The sequence below is a fragment of the Hemitrygon akajei genome, chromosome 23 (genome assembly GCF_048418815.1).
Source record: "Hemitrygon akajei chromosome 23, sHemAka1.3, whole genome shotgun sequence".
In the NCBI taxonomy this organism is placed as follows: domain Eukaryota; kingdom Metazoa; phylum Chordata; class Chondrichthyes; order Myliobatiformes; family Dasyatidae; genus Hemitrygon; species Hemitrygon akajei.
The window spans coordinates 31,398,517-31,418,722 of record NC_133146.1 but is presented as its reverse complement, the minus strand read 5'-3'; the positions used below and the strand labels follow the sequence as shown (position 1 = coordinate 31,418,722).

General features: G+C 37.8%; 1 protein-coding gene across 2 annotated transcripts in view; it reads right to left on the bottom strand.

The window, feature by feature from the left end:
* Positions 1-20,206, bottom strand: part of pcdh15b (protocadherin-related 15b) — a 1,734,278-nt gene that overhangs the window by 144,876 nt on the left and 1,569,196 nt on the right. The gene's annotated exons all lie outside the window — the stretch shown is intronic.

The window sequence follows — 20,206 nt, the reverse complement described above, 5'->3', positions numbered from 1 at the left end:
GGAAATTCCTTGAAAAGGGTTATTTCTTTACTATCCAGTCACAGGACCGGAAAGAACAAGCCCTGGTTCTCCCAAAGTAACCTTGGTGATACTCCTACAGTATCTGTCCAGTATGGATTCCAGTGGCAGAGTGAACAATCAGGTCCAGTCTTCTGAACTTGTAGAGAGGTACAGGACTTCTGATAGCACATGGGGAAGAACTGGACATTGCAATTTCAATGCCTGGATGCCAACAGCTCAATTTAAACCATCAACACGAGCAAAAGAGACCCGCAGACAGGATGTTTATTGTGCTTCTAATGGATAACAAAGAAACATTGAAAATCTATAATACATTACAGGCCCTTCAGCCCATAGTGTTGTGCCAACCATGTAACCTACTCTAGAACCTGCCTAGAATTTCCCTAGCGTATAGCCCTCTATTTTCTAAGCTCTATGTACCTATCTAAGAGTCGCTTAAAAGACCCTATTGTATTCGCCACTATCATCTTCGCTGGCAGTGCGTTACTCACACCCACCACTCTCTGTGTGAAAAACTTACCTCTGACCTCCCCCATGAACCAAGCACCTTAAAACTATGCCCCCTCACCATTAGCCATTTCAGCCCTGGGAAAAAGCATCTGGCTATCTACACGATCAATGCCTCTCATCATCTTATACACCTATATCAGGTCACCTCTCTTCTTCCATTGCACCATGGAGAAAAGGCCAAGTTCACTCAACCTATTCTCATAAGGTATGCTCTCCAATCCAGGCAACATCCTTGTAAATCTCCTCTCTACTCTTTATAGTATCTACATCCTTCCTGTAATGAGCTGACCCGAACTCCAAGTGGGATCTAACTAAGGTCTTATGTAGCTGTAACATTACTTCACAGCCTTGAACTTAATTCCACGGTTGATGAAGGCTGACACACCATATGCCTTCTTAACAACACTGTCAATCTGCACAGCAGCTTTAACTGTCCCATGAACATGTACCCCAAGATTTTGCTGATCTTCCACACTGCCAAGAATCTTACCATTAATATTATATTCTGTCTTCAAATTTGACCTACCAAAATGTACCACTTCACATTTATCTGGGTTGAACTCCATCTGCCACTTCTCAGCCCATTTCTACATCCTATTGATGTCCTGCTGTAACCACTGAAAACCCTCCAGACTATCTACAACTCCTCTAACTTTTGTGTAGAGGAAAGATGTGTGTGGGGTATTGCCATTTAATTTGGTGTCTGATCCGATTTGACAGGATCAGTGGGAATGCAGAATGGGGAGCAAATTTGCCAACACTTACACTTAATGGCTGCTGGAAGTGAAAAGTTACTTTTCTCTCTATGACAAGGGGAAAGGTAACAGGGCTAGGTCACCTGGCCACTCAAGCCTGCTTTGCCATTCGAGATTGACCCTGACTGTTCCAATCCATGCCTCAATCCCTCCTCCATGCCTGATTTACATCTTCCAATCTTCCAGAAAACCAAAGTTATTCTACTTCTACTCTAAACACTTTCAATGATTTAGGCTTCACAACTTTTTAGAGCAGAAAATTCAAAACTCCACTACTCTTTCCGATAAGAAATTTCTATGTACCCTCGGTTTTAAATGCCCCTTATTTTATTACTATGCTCCCTCAATCAAGAGACTCTCACTCATGAAACCATTCTGACCTCTGCCCTACGATGCCCCTTTATATCATGTTACAGAGTCATGATGTCTTCATTGTAACCCACTTCTATGGCAGTCTTGGAAACCTTTTATTTTGCCTCCTCCTAGGTCATTAATATAAGTAGTAAATAATTGAGGGCCAAGAACTGACCCCACTAGTCACATCCTTCCAACACCAAAGAGACCCATTTATTATAACTCTTTGTTTTCTCTGTGATACCCAGTTTTCAATCCATGAAAACACACTTTCTCCAATATCATGAATTCATAACTTGTGGCTCTTTGTGACACATTGTCACTTGCCTTTTGGAAACTAAAATACACAATATCTATCAACAATCCTTGTTACATCCCCAAAGAATTCAAGCCAATTTGTCAGATATTTGCTGACAAATATCTGGCTTACATGAAGCCATATTGATGCAGTTTGATTATATTAAACTTTCCTAAATGATTAAATGTTTCTTTTTTGATTATTTATTCTCACCAATACTAGAAATAAAACAGGAAGTACAGAAGCCTGAAGTCCTACACCATCCGATTCAAGAACAGCAACTTTCATTCAGCCACTTGGTTCTTCAACTAACTAGCTTAACTCTAATCACTAGAGTTTAGCAACACTATTATGCACAAAATGCTGGAGAAACTCAGCAGGCTAGGCAGCATCTACGGAAAACAATAAATAATTGGCGTTTTGGACTGAAATCCTTCTTTAGGACCTGATGCTACCTGGCCTGCTGAGTTCTTCCAGCATTTTGTATATGTTGCTTTGGATCACCAGCATCTGCAGACTTTCTTGTGTTAGGCAACACTATGACATTTTGATCATTTTGCACAAAAATTGTCTTTTTTTGTTCTAATTGTGTTTTTCCTTATAAAAGTAAAACAATGATTTATTTATGTTTAATTAATGATTTTTGTGAATGTTACTTATATGATGCTATGTGCTTACTTGCTATTGCAAGTAAGTTTTTTATTTCACCTATTGTACGTGTATTTAACGCATATACTGTAGATACACCTTGTGTATGTAACAATAAACTTGACTCTGACTTTGAACTTCAGTTCCCTGTCTTTTGTTTTCCTTCCTTCTTCATCAAAGGATTCACATTTGCTGTTTTCCAGCCCACTCACTCTCAAATTCCCCAATCAATCGCCCACTGAGCCAGAGAGTGCCTGCTTTTGCCTGCTGAGACTATATTCTTAGGACTGAAATACAGCTCAATGTATTGGCAATTCTAATGGCTTAATTCAAATTCTAGCTGTTAAATAATAGTTGTCACAGTGGAAAAAAAGTCCAAAATTTACTTATAAGGTATAATATTACCAGCTTTAAAGAAAAATCATCCTTGTCCTTGAAAATAGCCACAAACTAAGAATCTTGCTGCAAAATACAATTGGTGTAATAGAATTATCTGTAATATTTGCAATAATATTCACTTGGAAAATTAGAAACGTGGCTACAAAATAATACCCCACCCATAAAAAATAGCTCTGCTTTAAAATGTTAGGTGAATATTCGCCAAATATGTATTTCTAGAACTAATAGCAATTCCAGCTTTATTTCAACCAGTATCTTTAACATACCTTTCCTAACAGCAACTAATTCCTCTTTTCATGCACCATGTCCACCTGTGATCGCTTTCTTTCCCTCAGAAAGTGGCAGATTCTGTTCTACTGTACCAAGCTGATTTATACAAATCTTTCAACAACACATTTTGGATACATAATTGATTGGGTTGTCACAAACTTTTTTGTTGTAAGCCACTCTGTTGGCTGACAGTTCAGTGGAGCTGCTAGCTAGGTGTTTCAAGAAATTTTAGGACCTTTATAATTGACTGTCAATGGGCAGCTATTAAAAAGTGTTCTACATATTTGAACACTGGGAAGGCAGAAGCTTCATTCTACCTCTGCATTTTCAAATGAGTTGGAAATTACCAATTGTTGAGAATTTATTTCTTCCTTGTTTAATGCAGTTCAACGTGCCCCTGCATAGCACAATAAAAGTAGCAGTAAATACTTAGCTTCAAAGAAACCTCATCACTCACTGACTAAACCATGGAGGAACTGTTAAAACAGAAAACAAAAAAGCTTTTCTGCCTAGTGATATCTTAAGTCCTTGGAGTAAAACTTGGATAACTATTTATTGGCATTTCTGCCTATTTAATTAAAATTTTAATTGAAAGAATTGATGGGCTCAATAAAGTTGTCTAGAGTCCACTGATGCTAAGAACAGTTCCTATTTCATAATTCAGCCAGTAAGGCACAATCTTATTCAAAATACAACCCAGTTAAAATTACCAAAGAATCCAAATTTGTTGATGAAATATTTTAATACATCAAAGGCAAAATTTAGCAGCAGTTTAACAGTTAATTTGAAGGTACAGAAAGTAATATAACATTATGAGAAGAAGCAACATTAATTATCGGGGAAAACTGTAGATAATTTGTCACCAAAGAGAAAGATGATACAAGTATCATATAGCATCTGCCTTAATGGAGATCCCCTTTGCCAGTTAAATGAGAGGCTCCATTAAAAAAAACCAACATTCTTCGCTGGTCAATCCAAATATAAATTGGATGTACTGCAAATTTGCCAAATGAAATTGATGTTATAGAGAGAAGCAGCATAGAAATAGACCCTTTGGCCCATAAGGTCTATGTAATCAGGCACCTATTTATACTGATCCTACATTAATTCAGTTTTTTATTCCCCAGCATGCTCAGTAACTACTCCTAGATTTTATTACTCACCTGCATTGTTACGTATTCGGGCAACAATAATATAGATGAGTTAGGCAAGGGGTTTTATAACGAATAACACGTTTATTAAACACTGATAACAAACCCCCTTCAAATGTAAACAAACCCAAACAATGACCCGAAACCAGCTGCTGGCAGCTGAATCAAACAGTTCTTAATAGCTTTGCAGTCTCAAACAGTCTTTAAAGTAGTATTGAAAAAAACTCAGTTCTCTAAAGCGAATTGCCGAATGAAAACAGTTCAAAGAACGATATGCCGACAGTTCAAAAGCTCACGGTATTTTTAGAAGGAGAGACTTTTTTAAAGCGATTTAAATTCTCTTCCACGTCGATGTCCTTCGATTCCCAGCGTCGAACTCCCACGTCGAATTTTTTTAAATATAACAACTTAAAGTGACTGACCTCTCTTCCACACTATTCTCAAACCCTTTCTGGTCATCCCAGGGGTCAACAGCGAGAATAGTCAACGAAATCCTTCCGAATGAGGATCACACAAGGTCGAAGTCAATCCATCGAAAATCGATTTTTCTTGATCTCCAAACTTCACTCTCCATTAGCAAAGAAACCGTTGGCTCTGACCTTTTAAACTTTAGGCATTATATAGAACTTCATTTTTAACTAAACTGCGTCATCCCTTTAAATCACGCAGTGACATGAAGTCATCTTGGCAAATCCAGCCACGAACTGCCCCACCTGACAGGGTGGGTCTTCCTTTTATACCCTGTAGAAAAAACCTGTCACATGACCTCTACTGGCGGGAAAATGACATCACTCCACCATTACCTCATGTCCAGTATAACTTCAACCCCAGTCACGTGACAAGGGTACCACTGTCACGTGTCACGGGTACGTAACACCTCCCTCCAAAAAAAACATTTTTGGTCTATCAAGAACAAAAATTTTTAACAATTACTTACAAAAAAAAAACAAATGTATAAATTATATAACATACACAATATACAATACAGTAGGAGTGTTACAATAAAAAAAACCACTCCAAAAAAAAACATTGTACATTCAACATCGAGATAGACAATCAGCAACCACATTATCTTTACCTTTAATATGAGTTATCACAATATTGTACTCTTGTAACATCAAACTCCAATTCAACAATCTTCTGTTTTTGTTTTTCATCTTACTCAGAAAAACTAACGGATTATGATCAGTGTAAACAATAAGTGGTTTTTGAGTTGTACCAACATATACCTCAAAATATTCCAAAGCCAAAACAAGAGATAACAATTCTTTCTCTATTGTTGAATAGTTTCTTTGATGCTTATTAAATTTCTTAGAAAAGTAAGCTACTGGATGATCAACCTCATCACCCTCATTCTTTTGCATCAATACTGCTCCCGCAGCTTCATCACTAGCATCCACAGCTAATGAAAAAGGTTTTTCAAAGTCAGGTGCCTTAAGCACAGGTTGTTCACATATCATTGTTTTCAATTTTTCAAATGCTTCCTGACAAAACACTGTCCATACAAACTTTACATTCTTCTGCAGAAGATTAGTTAATGGAAGGGCAACATTAGCAAAATTCTTACAAAATTTTCGATAATATCCTACCATTCCCAAAAACCTTCTGAGAGTTTTTTTCCCCGTTGGAGTGGGAATTTCCAAAATTGCCTGAACTTTTGCCTGAACAGGAGCTACCTTACCTTGACCCACAACATAACCAAGGTAAGTCACAGTAGCATGTCCAAATTCACTCTTGGCTAAATTAATAGTCAAGTTAGCTTTTGAAAGCTTTTCAAACAATTTCTCCACCGCAATTATGTGTGCTTCCCAAGTATCATTTCCTGTCACTAAATCATCAATATAAGCATCAGTATCTTTCAATCCCTGAATCACAGAATTAATCATCCTCTGAAAAGTACTTGGGGCATTCTTCATCCCAAATGGAAGAACATTATACTCATATAACCCAGATGGAGTTACAAATGCAGAAATCTCTCTACCTCTGTCCGTTAATGGAACACACCAATACCCTTTCAATAAATCAATCTTTGTAAGGAACTTTGCTTTTCCAACCTTATCTACACAATCATCTACTCTAGGAATTGGATATGCATCTGTTTTCGTTACAGCATTCACCTTCCTATAGTCCGTACAAAACCTAATACTACCATCAGGTTTTGGCACCATAACACATGGCGAACTCCAATTCGAGTTAGAATGTCTAATAATATCATTCTCTAACATGTATTCAATTTCCTTCTCAGCAAGTTCACATTTTTCCATGTTCATTCTATATGGATGTTGTTTAATAGGTTTGGCATCTCCAACATCTACATCATGTGAAGCTATAGTAGTCCTTCTCGGAACATCTGGAAACAAATCCTTATACTTAAAAATCAATTCCTTCATCTGTTGTTTCTGCTCTAGCTGTAAATGTGCTAATTTCTCATCAATATTTTCCAAAATAGTCGAATTAGGTAACCTAACAGAAACAATGTTAGATTTAGAATGAAAGTCAGATGAATCATCTATCATGTTCCCAGTTAAATCCAACTCATTCTCACTAACCACAACAGTCACAGTATCAGATTGTTTCTCAAAATATGGTTTAATCATATTTATGTGGCAAAGTTGTGTTGACCTTCTACGATCTGGAGTTTTTATTACATAATCCACATCATTAACTCTAGACACAATTTCATAAGGTCCATGAAATCTAGCTTGTAAAGGATTTGTCTGCACTGGGAAAAGAACCAACACCTTATCTCCAGGCTTAAACATCCTCATCCTAGCTTCCTTATCATACCAAGTCTTCATTTTCTCCTGAGCCAACTTCAAATTTTCCTTGGCTAAGCTACAAGCTTTATGTAACCTGTCCTTAAATTTCAAAACATAGTCCAACAAATTAGTATGCACTTCCTTACTAATCCACTGTTCCTTCAATAAAGCTAAAGGTCCTCTAACTCTATGTCCAAACACAAGTTCAAATGGACTAAACCCTAAAGATTCCTGTACCGATTCCCTTACTACAAATAAAAGTAAGTTTATACTCTCATCCCAGTCACTTTCATTCTCCACACAATATGTCCTAATCATATTCTTGAGAGTAGAATGAAACCTCTCCAAGGCACCTTGCGATTCTGGATGGTATGCAGACGAAGTAATTTGCTTAGCTCCCAATTTATAAACTATCTGTTGAAACAATCCAGACATAAAATTACTACCTTGATCAGTTTGTATTTCCTTAGGCAATCCAAAATAAGTAAAGAATTTTATAAGAGCCTTCGTCACAGTTTTAGCTTTTATATTCCTAAGTGGTACTGCCTCTGGAAACCTAGACGAAGTACACATGATAGTCAACAAATACTGATAACCAGTTTTTGTCTTTGGTAATGGACCAACACAATCTACAATAACTTTAGAAAACGGTTCACCAAATGCTGGAATAGGTTGTAATGGAGCTACTGGTGTAACCTGATTTGGTTTACCCACAATCTGACAAGTATGGCACGTCTTACAAAACATCACCACATCTTTTCTTAAACCAGGCCAGTAAAAATGTTTTAAAATCTTGTCCACAGTTTTCCTTACCCCTTGATGTCCACCTAAAGGCACACTATGAGCTAAAGTCAAAATCTCATTCCGATAAACTTTAGGAACAACTACCTGATAAAAAACATTCCATTCCTCACTTGCAGGAATTGTAGGCGACCTCCACTTTCTCATCAACACTCCTTTTTCCAAGTAATATCCTACTGACACCTTCTCAATTTCACTACCTAGTAAAGCTTGTTCCCTTAATTTTACAATCTCAGGATCTCTATTCTGCTCTGCTATCATCTCCTTCCGAGACAAAGATAAATCTTCATAGTCAGACTTACTCCCAGAATCTTGTTCAAACAACGAAGGTAAGAAAGTTTCTGACACATCCTCAAAACTCAAATCCTGAGTTGAACAGTCATGAGTAACAACCTCATTCTGCACATCAATCTTTTTAGCCATAGCTCTAGTCACAACACAAGAAAAATCTGTGTTAGAATTCACCTCTGGTTCCTCTGACTCCATTGTCAAATGCACTTCAGGAAAAACTTGTCCACCTGCCAAATCATTACCTAACAATAAAGAAATACCCTTCACAGGTAAGCTATGCTGTAATCCTACCTTAACAAATCCTGTAACTAACCCTGACTTTAAATTTACTTCATGTAAACGTACAGGCATAAAATCACTTCCAACACCTCTTATGTAATTTACCTCACCAGTATCACTCTTTTCATCAAACTTCAACACACTATCTAACATCAGTGATTGAGAAGCTCCAGTATCCCTAAGAATCTTTATTGGCACCAGAGTAGATCCTTCTTTCAAGGATACAAACCCTTCAGTTATAAAATGATCATATCCCTTTCTAACTTTGTCAGACTCTAACAAATCCTCATTTGTGTTTACCAAACCCAGTAACTTTACAGGTGCTTTAGTATGTTGCACACAAGCATCCGGAACTGCTTCCTTCTCTTTCTTTTTCAATTTGAAACAGTTAGCTATTACATGGCCAGGCTTCTTACAATAGTTACAAATAAGACCAAACTGTCTTTCCTTCACAGGTTTTCCTTCCTCCTTACCTCTCTCATTAACCTCTGATTTAATTTCTAATTTACCTGGAGTCTCCATATTATTTTTCCTCTTGAAAATTCTACCCTGAGGAAATTTATTCTTATGGATTAAAACATACTCATCAGCTAATCTAGCACAGTCCTGCAATTTATCAGTATCCCTCTCATTTAAGTAGGTCCTTACTTCAACAGGAATGCTTCTTTTAAATTCCTCCATTAAAATCAGCTCTTTCAAAGTCTCATAGTCCTCATTTACATTTTTAGAAGAAACCCATCTCTCAAAACACATAGCTTTATCATAGGCAAATTCCACATAAGTCTTTTCCACAGACTTTTTCAAACTCCTGAATCTTTCCCTATACTCTTCTGGGACCAACTCATATGATTTGAGAATATTTTCTTTCACAATATCATAATCTAATGCTTGCGCAGCAGTTAAAGCTGTGTAAACGTGTCGTGCCTTGCCTTTGATTACACTCTGTAATAACACTGACCATTTATCTTTCGGCCACTCTGACATCCGAGCAATAGTTTCAAAATGTTGAAAATATCTCTCCACTTCTGTTTCACTAAATGGAGGGACCAATTTAATTTCTTGGCTAGCAACAAACGGTTTTTTAGAATCAGCAGACTGTTCTACAGACCTTAATTTCTCCATTGCATATTCAAAATCTCTTTGCTTTTGCTCAATTTCCAATTTACACCTTTCTAACATCATTTGTTCAATTTGCAACTGCATCTCCAGATTACTTATTGGAAACGATTCTAAAATCGATTCTTCAAAATGACCCGAAGCCACAAAATGTGATGCGATCTTTCTCTGTATTACAGCTTTTGATGTTGTTGGCAAAATCCCTTTAAGATGCAACCGATTAGCAAGTTCAGAGACTTCAGTTTTCTTCGCCCTCGCTAACAAATCCGCGACTGGCGAATCCAGAAACTCATCAATATTCATCGTTGCCGAATACCACTCACAAGCCAATCAAACAAAAAAAAATCGAGCAATCCCCGTTACCAAAACACCGATTCAAAATTCAAAAAACTTTTTAAACTCAAATAATTCAATTCCGGACGTACCCCCATATTTATGTTACGTATTCGGGCAACAATAATATAGATGAGTTAGGCAAGGGGTTTTATAACGAATAACACGTTTATTAAACACTGATAACAAACCCCCTTCAAATGTAAACAAACCCAAACAATGACCCGAAACCAGCTGCTGGCAGCTGAATCAAACAGTTCTTAATAGCTTTGCAGTCTCAAACAGTCTTTAAAGTAGTATTGAAAAAAACTCAGTTCTCTAAAGCGAATTGCCGAATGAAAACAGTTCAAAGAACGATATGCCGACAGTTCAAAAGCTCACGGTATTTTTAGAAGGAGAGACTTTTTTAAAGCGATTTAAATTCTCTTCCACGTCGATGTCCTTCGATTCCCAGCGTCGAACTCCCACGTCGAATTTTTTTAAATATAACAACTTAAAGTGACTGACCTCTCTTCCACACTATTCTCAAACCCTTTCTGGTCATCCCAGGGGTCAACAGCGAGAATAGTCAACGAAATCCTTCCGAATGAGGATCACACAAGGTCGAAGTCAATCCATCGAAAATCGATTTTTCTTGATCTCCAAACTTCACTCTCCATTAGCAAAGAAACCGTTGGCTCTGACCTTTTAAACTTTAGGCATTATATAGAACTTCATTTTTAACTAAACTGCGTCATCCCTTTAAATCACGCAGTGACATGAAGTCATCTTGGCAAATCCAGCCACGAACTGCCCCACCTGACAGGGTGGGTCTTCCTTTTATACCCTGTAGAAAAAACCTGTCACATGACCTCTACTGGCGGGAAAATGACATCACTCCACCATTACCTCATGTCCAGTATAACTTCAACCCCAGTCACGTGACAAGGGTACCACTGTCACGTGTCACGGGTACGTAACAGCATACAGTGGCCAACTAACATATCAACCCGCATGTCTTTGGGATATTGGAGCAAACCATAGCCCCCATAAAAAAAAAGACAATGGAGACTTTGGGATATTATGCAAACTTCACACAGATGTTACCCAAAGTCTCTGGTGCTTGAGGCGGCAACACCACTAACTGTGCCACTATGCCACCCAGTATTTTGAAAATCTAAACAGAGTTGATTCTGATTGAAACTTCCGGAAGAGGGATGACAGAAAGTTCCTGCTGGATATTCAGGATAATTTTGCCAAAGGCACTCCAAAAGACCGCTAAATTGTGCAGCTTCACTATTATTTCAATGGAGATAAAAGGTTGTAAGGATTCAATGTAACTTGAACTATATCTTTCAATAATTGGAACTTATTTGAACAATTTGAAGTCCTGTAAGTGATTTGGAAAAGCTTAATAGCTTTTGAATATTTCTGAATCTGTTAAGTTGTGCCTTGTCTTCAGTTCTTTCCAGCTGCCTTTTGGGTGGATCTTGTTTTCCAATAAGCTCACCGACCAACAATCCCTCCCCTCCCCAATCTCATTCTCACTGACTTGCAGGACAATATTTATGTCACAGAAGGCCATGGTACCGCAGAGAGCCTTGTTACGGTTACTTGAGCAGGTTTCTTGTGGCCACCTCCTGCTGATACATATACATGAGGCAAATACATTTTTGTTTTCGGTAGGTCAACAGTGAGCAGAGGCACACAACCAGTGACTGCAAAATCCAGGCCATTGGGCCATTGAGTTTTAGAACCCAAGTTACATTTTCATGTGGTGTGATTATTTTGACATTCAACCATACTTTATGGGATAGAAGTAATAAAAGCAAGGGGATGTCAATAAAACAGTTGAGTATAAAATAGTTATGGGAGGAAACCACATTATAAATACAGCAGTTTTATAGCTAATAATGGCAGTTTATTTCCAGATTGCAGAAATTTCTGACAGGAAAATATATGGAGCCTTCAAGCCATATATATGTAAATCATGTATCTGTGGTTGAAGTCACAAATCATATTTTGCTAAAATTCTGAAAATAAACTACAAAAGCCTATTTCTACGTAACTAGATTTAAATACTCTAAATTGGGAAAGTTACTTGTGACTTTAAGCTATATTTTTATTTTCAAAATAATATGAATAAATTGGAATAAATTACTAAAATATCAGCTGTATACATTTCTGGGAATAATCCATGCTATTGAATTCAAAACCTGAAGGAGACCATACACCTTATGAATGCCACATATAGAGAGTTACAGAATGTCTTGTACTGTGAATGAGTAACTACAGTACTCCATTCAAAACTGCATAACTAAAGGCAATCTTGGAAATACATGATAATCCTAGAAATATATACAAAATGATTGTTGTACATACAGAAATCACTATTTCAAATAACAAATTTTAACTCAAATAGATATTCTGAATGTATAGCTTTCTACTGTGCATGGAGTCCAATCTTCCCAAACAATATCAGCTCTTAGAAAACTACAAAAGATTAAGTGCAAGATAAAAACCTGAAAAAAAAGAAAATGCTAAGAAGATATGGCAAATGACCCAGTAAGAATGGAGATAATAACTAGGTTAACATTTTATAGTCCAACACTTCCCAGAAATATGACAGACCTGCTTACTTATGCTAGCTTTGACAGGGTGTATGTGGTTAATTATTCATAGCAAGCAACCATATGGAGATCTTTCGATATTTCAATCCTGGGAAATAATAGTCTGCGAGCTCAAAGAAAAAGTAAATGAATAATACTTTTATTTATCATTCTGTGCTTTATGGCTTGTGATTAGAATAGCTGGCCTGGTAAATTTTTCATAAGTATTTCTAGTGATCATTACCCATTTCATGCAGACTTTATCTCTTTCATGTTATGCCACACTCCGGCAGCCATTTACAATTTATACTGGCATTTCATTTAAGTACAAAAATGACTCACACCTCAAAAGGCAGTTCTCTCAGTTCAAATGTCTTTTTCTCAAGCTAGTATATGACATTTAAGTTCAAAATTTCCAACTGCTTTCAAGTGCTGGGCACAATATGATTAAATTCACTCTTGGGCAAAAAAAAACCAACAGGGCCCAGAGATTTTATCGCATGGCACTGTTTATTTCAGCAATGCATGAATGCAAATGGACTCTTCCTTCACTGAGATTGAAAATGGGCGGGCATATCCACAGATATTGACTGTCCAGTTCCCTCCACAGATTTTGCTGAACACAATGAGTTTCTCCAGTAGTTTGGTTTTTTACTCCCAATTCCAGTATCTGTAGTCCAGGTGGATCTTGCTTGTCCAGGTGGGTACTTGATGCATCTGATTATATTATCATTCCAACTGAGTCATAAAGTGATATAACATGCATGCCTCATTTGTCCACGCAGATCAAGAGGCCCAACTGAGCTAGTCCTATTTATCTCTACTTGGCCCATATTCCTTCTTTCCTAATCATATTCTTTTCCAAATGTCTCTTAAATAATGTTATTGTACCTATTTCAGCTACTATCTCTGGCAGTGTGCTCCATGTATGTGCCAGATTGGATAAAAGATTTTGTTATGTTAAAAATAATGTAAATGCCATTGTAAATTCCATTTCAGTATCACTACAGTCCTGAACCAAGAGGTCTCACAAAATCAGAAACTGGATATGATCAACTAAACACATGCTAAGACCTTGAGCTGATGAGCCCAGGGAGAGTGAGGTGTGCATAGTTACCACCCCATTAGGAAAACTTTCTACAGCAGCACCATCAGGAGTGGCATGTCTGGCTGCATCATTGCGTAGCGTTGAAGCTACAGTATAAACATCAGACCACAATTCCCTAAGAGGATAGTAAAAACTGTCAAAATGATCACTGGGATCCCCCCCAACCCAATTTGCGACATTTACTGGGAGCGTTGACACAAATGGCCCAAAGCATTGTTGAGGATCCCTACCACCCATCCCACAATCTCTGACCCACAACCATTAGGAAGGAGATACAGAAGTATCAGGACTAGGACTGCCAGACTGGGTAACAGCTTCTACCCTCAGGCTGTGAAACTAATGAATACCATGTCACCTCCGAGGTCTTGTCACCAGACAGTGAGCTGTTTACTCTTTACCTGTGCTGTGCATTGCAAATATGTTATTAACTTATTTGTGGTAATATTTTGTTTTATATGCTATGTGCAATATGTTTTGTGGGTGTACCGTGATTTGATTGTATATATGTACAGGAGGTTGACAATAAACTTAAACTTGGGCATACTGTAGCCATGAATTTGGAGACAGCATGGTGGTCCCAAGTTATCCCACTAACTCCTCATCATTGATCCTCAGGTTAGTTACTGGAGATAACTAAGTTGACTGAAATGTAAGGAAGTCTTTGGAGAAAGTAGCAATCTCCATGAGGTCAGAAATCATTACTTTGCTTTTATTTTGCAGAGACTTTTAGAACCAAACAGGCTGCCTGTTATCTTTAAAGCTACAAGTCCTCTACAGCTATATTCTAACAATCAATTGTGCAAAGGGGATTTCAAACAGATGTTTATCTTGCTATTTGTGTGTGGAAAGGACCCAATACCTGTACCAGGCATAGGCCCTCGACTCTAATACTGAGCCTTTACCTCTGCAATGATTGGTTAATTTCATATTTACAATGACATTTTCTTTTTCATGCATATTAAGCCTATAAAATCAGTGCAGCATCAACAAATTTCTAAGACACGATAGATCCCCCGGTGCCAAATATCCTCTCATTTGAATAAAACATTATTATATCCCTCTTCATCAAGAAATTTTCCTAAATCAGCACCATTATCAATTTGCAGCTGATTGGAGAGAATGCAATATCTATCTTCTAAATATATTTCATGATCTTGAAAACCTAGATTAAAAGCCCCTCAAACTTTCCTTGTTTAATCAAAAGGAATCAGTTTTCCCACTTGTGCTTGATGGCAACAATATCTCCTTGAGTTAGTGCAGCAAATCTTCAATGATATTTTTTGTTCCCTGGAAATTGTTTCTATAACCAAGTTACATTATTTCAAGCCAGTCCATCATTGACAGGAGTTCTGGACTTAACAGGAAATTTATCTTCAACTGGTCCAAATGCAATTATTTCTGATGTTATTATAGTGATTTCTTTAGATAATATTTTCAATTTCTCCAAAGTGTAATTTTGCACTGAGTTCTCTCTACCTTTGAATACTTTTTCATAGCATTTGCAATGGATTCCCAGAACTATCTGCAGAATTACTGAACTTATATTTGGTATTCAATTCATGGAGCATAAAGGCCAATTGGCTTTTTAAAGAACCATTGCGCGTGGAGCAAGAACATCAATGGAGCAGCAGGATTGAATCTTCTTACTGAGTCATGTCAGGCACTGTATACTCCGAGCAACTTACAGTGCAGGAGGTATGAACTGGGCCCACTGAGATGAAAAGACATACACTCAAAAGACAGTGTGAAGAGAGAGGGCCCTTGGTGGTATGTAGGAGGCCTAATTAATTCACTGTGCAATCAATCGACTGCATGCACACTTGCCACATTCTCATAATATAGTTCACATTCTAAAAATGGATTTTGTTTATTTAGCTTTTAATCTCTTTTTGGAACAGATTAGTTCCATTTGGATCCCTAATTTTAATGGCAACCAAAACTATCTGAAGTAAATAGGATAGCTGCTCTTGGTAGGACCTTTTTCTTAAAGAGGATAAAACTATAGATCTGTGAGGTATTTTGCCACACTTGAGCAGTTCCAAATGCAATTGTGTAGAATAAATGCATTTATAAATACAAGACCCTCATATTTCTCTTTTACTGTAATGATAGCCCTGGATTGGCACCATTGTCAATTTGCAACCCAGGGTTTGTGGCAAGAAACTCCCTGTCTGGGGTTGGAGTGGAAGGACAAAGAAAACTTGGGGGTAAAATTTAAATGCTTCTTGGTTTTCTGCCATGGGTTGTCTCATGGGAACTTTTGAAGCTTACTGGAGGGTCCAAAAACAAGACACTTCTTTCAGTGACAGAAGAACAGAAGGGACCTTGTAATGACTATCAGAGCTCATGCTTATAGCTGTGAATTTGCTGCAGGTTTTAACCTGTTACACCATTTCAAGCCAGTACATCATTAACAGCAGCTCTGAAATTAACATAAAATTTTATCTACAACAAATTCTAATGCAATTATTTCTGATGATTATTACAGCGATTTTCTTTGAGTAATATTTTCAATCTCTCCAAACTGAGATGTGCAATACAGTTCATATCATCTGTCAAGCAATCTAGGAAAATTTAACTGCTTTGACTTTGAACGAGGAACAAGATTTCTATTACTCGTCACAGGGCACAGATGAGAACAAGAGATACCGCACCATGGGGGATTGGAATTAGAGAGACACAGCTGAATGTAGAGCAAAATCATTAGCAAAAGAAGATAGGATATTATTTTTACTAAATTAATTACTGGTTGCTGATGGAAATGCAGAGAAAATTATGCTGAATTTATCAACAACATTTCCCTTCTGGTTCAGTGTGTAATACCTATGCATACTTTTGTAAACATAATCATGCCCAATATGTGATCATAACAGGAATGACCTATCAGAAGCTACTGACTAAGGAGCTAAGGACTAAGGAGCTGGTGGTGGACCTGAGGAGGGCTAAGGCACTGGTGACCCCTGTTTCCATCCAAGGGGTCAGTGTGGACATGGTGGAGGATTACAAGTACCTGGGGATATGAATTGACAATAAAATGGACTGGTCAAAGAACACTGAGGCTGTCTACAAGAAGGGTCAGAGCCGTCTCTACTTCCTGAGAAGACTGAGGTCCTTTAACATCTGCCGGACGATGCTGAGGATGTTCTACGAGGCTGTGGTGGCCAGTGCTATCATGTTTGCTGTTGTGTGCTGTGGCAGCAGGCTGAGGGTAGCAGACACCAACAGAATCAACAAACTCATTCGTAAGGCCAGTGATGTTGTGGGGGTGGAACTGGACTCTCTGACGGTGGTGTCGGAAAAGAGGATGCTGTCCAAGTTGCATGCCATCTTGGACAATGTCTCCCATCCACTCCATAATGTACTGGTCAGGCACAGGAGTACATTCAGCCAGAGACTCATTCCACCGAGATGCAACACTGAGCATCATAGGAAGTCATTCCTACCTGTGGCCATCAAACTTTACAACTCCTCCCTCGGAGGGTCAGACACCCTGAGCCAATAGGCTGGTCCTGGACTTATTTCCACTTGTCATAATTTACTTATTATTATTTAATTATTTATGGTTTTATATTGCCATATCTCTACACTATTCTTGGTTGGTGCGACTGTAACGAAACCCAGTTTCCTTCGGGTTCAATAAAATATGTCTGTCTGTCTGTCTATTGGGGCGTTGTCAACAGTCTTCTTACTGCTCAGACCCTTCTCTATCTGCTATTAGATGATAGATGATTTGGCTTTCTGCATCCAAAAAATACTTCTTGGCAGCAGAAACCATAGCTAGTAAATCCAACTAACAGGTCAAATCAAGTACAATTCACCTGATCACTCCTAAAGTTACCCAAATCTTAACCTTCCTGAGGCTGATTATGATACGGTGAGAATTCTCACATTCCTATACCCAGGAGAATTTAGTTTTCAAAGGGGTTTGTTTGAAATGGCTGTTAAAATACTCCAGTGTTAGTTAAAAGGGAGGGAAAAACTAGCCTCGAAAGAATTGAGCATTATTTTTTCTCTTGTTCATATTTGCAGTTTGTTGTCCTTCGCACGTTGGTTGTTTGTCTATTCTGTTGGGCGTGGTCTTTCTTTGATTCTATTGTGTTTCTTGGATTTACTTGGATGCTCACATGAAAATGAATCTCAGGGATATATATGGTGACATATATATGTACTTTGATAATAAACTTGCTTTGAACTTTGAATAATTGAATTTCACTTCAAACTGTTTAAAAATACATATTCTGTGAGAAACTTTTAACTTCAGCTCTATTTCTGACAATTACTACTGGCAAGTCACTGCTCAGAAGTCTTAGAATTTTGTTTTAAAGTTCAATGTAAAATTGAATTTTTGTCCATTTCTCTCACCTCACCTCACATTCTTCCCATTTCTCAAACCATTATTTACTTTCTACAATGCAAGCAGCTCAAAATAGGAATTCCAAAATCAGGAGGTCACCAGAGGGGCTGCCCCAGTATTGAAACAGGAACACCTCTACTTACTGCTTCAGCAGAGGGGTCTCTGTTTCGTGCTCGTAGGCCAGTGGCATGGATGTGGTCAGATGTTGCGCTCGCAGACTAGCAAGGGCGAATGCAAGTGGACCTTCCTCCCCCACCAACTCCACCTACCCCAGGTTAGTGAGTAATTGGCTGGTTCAGGGATCGGGTTTGATGTACGTAGGAGGCAGGAGCGACAATGAATATAATTGCTTCTTACATAAAGTATGGTAATTTTCAAAATATATTGGACTGAAGCATTTTCCACTTAACTCTATACCCAATCTTCCCATTCTTTAATATTGGATAAGTGCACTGCTCAGTCATGTGGACTGTCAAACAAGCAGTAAATCTCCACTGGTTTTAAAACAGGCAGTGATATGCTCTGGGACTTGAGAGAAGTCTCGAACATATACAACCATTAACACTCACCAGCATAGTGTGGAAGCTTGCAACTGGGATTGGTGTCACATGGTTAGCAGCCTCTCATAGAAGAGACAAGCCAGAGCACATTTATGAAAAACCACATAAAGTAGACTATAAAATCATCGTATAAGTATATTCAATATAAAGTGCGGTTAATTACAGATGAACAATGTTACCACTAATTCTTCTGATTTTTTTTTATCCATCCTGGGCAATAATTTAACATTCAATCATGAGTAAGTTCAGCCTCAACATCCTTATAGTTCTTGTAACAAGTCCCACCACAGAATCCCACAGCAATCATGCACAGCTGTCAGAAGTGCTCTTAATCCAGAAGGCATTCAACCCTTATAAAAGAATTATGTCAGTATTTTGCCGTCAGTTTATAAGATGCAATAAGAACATGGGTGAATAACCCTGGATTATGGTTGTACTTGCCTTGGTGATCATATGAGATCTATTCTAGCAAAGGACTGGCAGCAGGTGCTTTGCAAATTTTTTGCATATCAGAGTGCTCACAATTAGGGAGGCTGCATACCCAGTTTCCAGTTTCAGAGACTCTATCAGTTATTTCAATTACAGTGTATTTGGTGAATGAAGCTATTGGTTAATCAGGGCAGCTGCTTATTTGTGACAACTCTTAAAGAACAAAAACTATTCAACATTGTATTATATGAATGCAGTCTATTTTCTGCACTAGGCGTCTGCACTGATTTTGTCCATTTATAGTCAATCAAAAGAACATGGCAGTGTACACTGGATGAATTCCTCCTTCAATAAATATTAGAAATTTTAGATAGTTTTATGATACTGTAGTAGTATTAATAGCGTTCTAATTTGTTCTGTATTTCATTTAATTACATAAATTGTTACTCAGTTAAAATTAGCTTGTCTTTCTTTTTGTTTTTCAACTACTTTCATGAAACTTTGGCTAACTGAGACAGGCGCTTAATTGGGTCAAAATGCGCTGGTCCCGAAATGTCCTAATGAACCAGAATCCACAATATATGCACGCAAAATGTTTTCCTGTTGATTTTTTCTCACCCGTTTACCAGCGTGTGTTATGGATTCATTTCTACCACTGCACTCAGAAAATTGTTAGTGTCTGCTCTTTATTTATTCAACTGTGACAGCTCTTCTAAGTTACCAAGACAATGGAAATACTTGTAAATATTACTGGTGGCGTTAGACTGCACTATCCAAAAATATATGAGGGAGGGTCATTAGCTTTGCTCTTATTTTGACAACAAATTTTGCATCATTCCATATTCCAGAGCTCAAGGGGGAGTGATTTCATTACAGTTGAGCTGATGCCCAGAATTTCATGATTGATAGTGATACAATGCTATGATGACAACCTCTCTAAACAGTAAAAAATAATGTGAACTTTGGCAGATTATAAGTAATAATTTACAGCTGACTACTAGGAAATGGAGTAGTCAGCATGCTTTACAAATGTTTGATTGACTTGAGCAACTTTATCCCTGCTAGCATGAAAGGATGCAAGCAATTCTACAGAGAGAGAGAGAGAGAGAGAGAGAGAGAGAGAGAGAGAGAGAGAGAGAGAGAGAGAGAGAGAGAGAGAGAGAGAGAGAGAGAGAGAGAGAG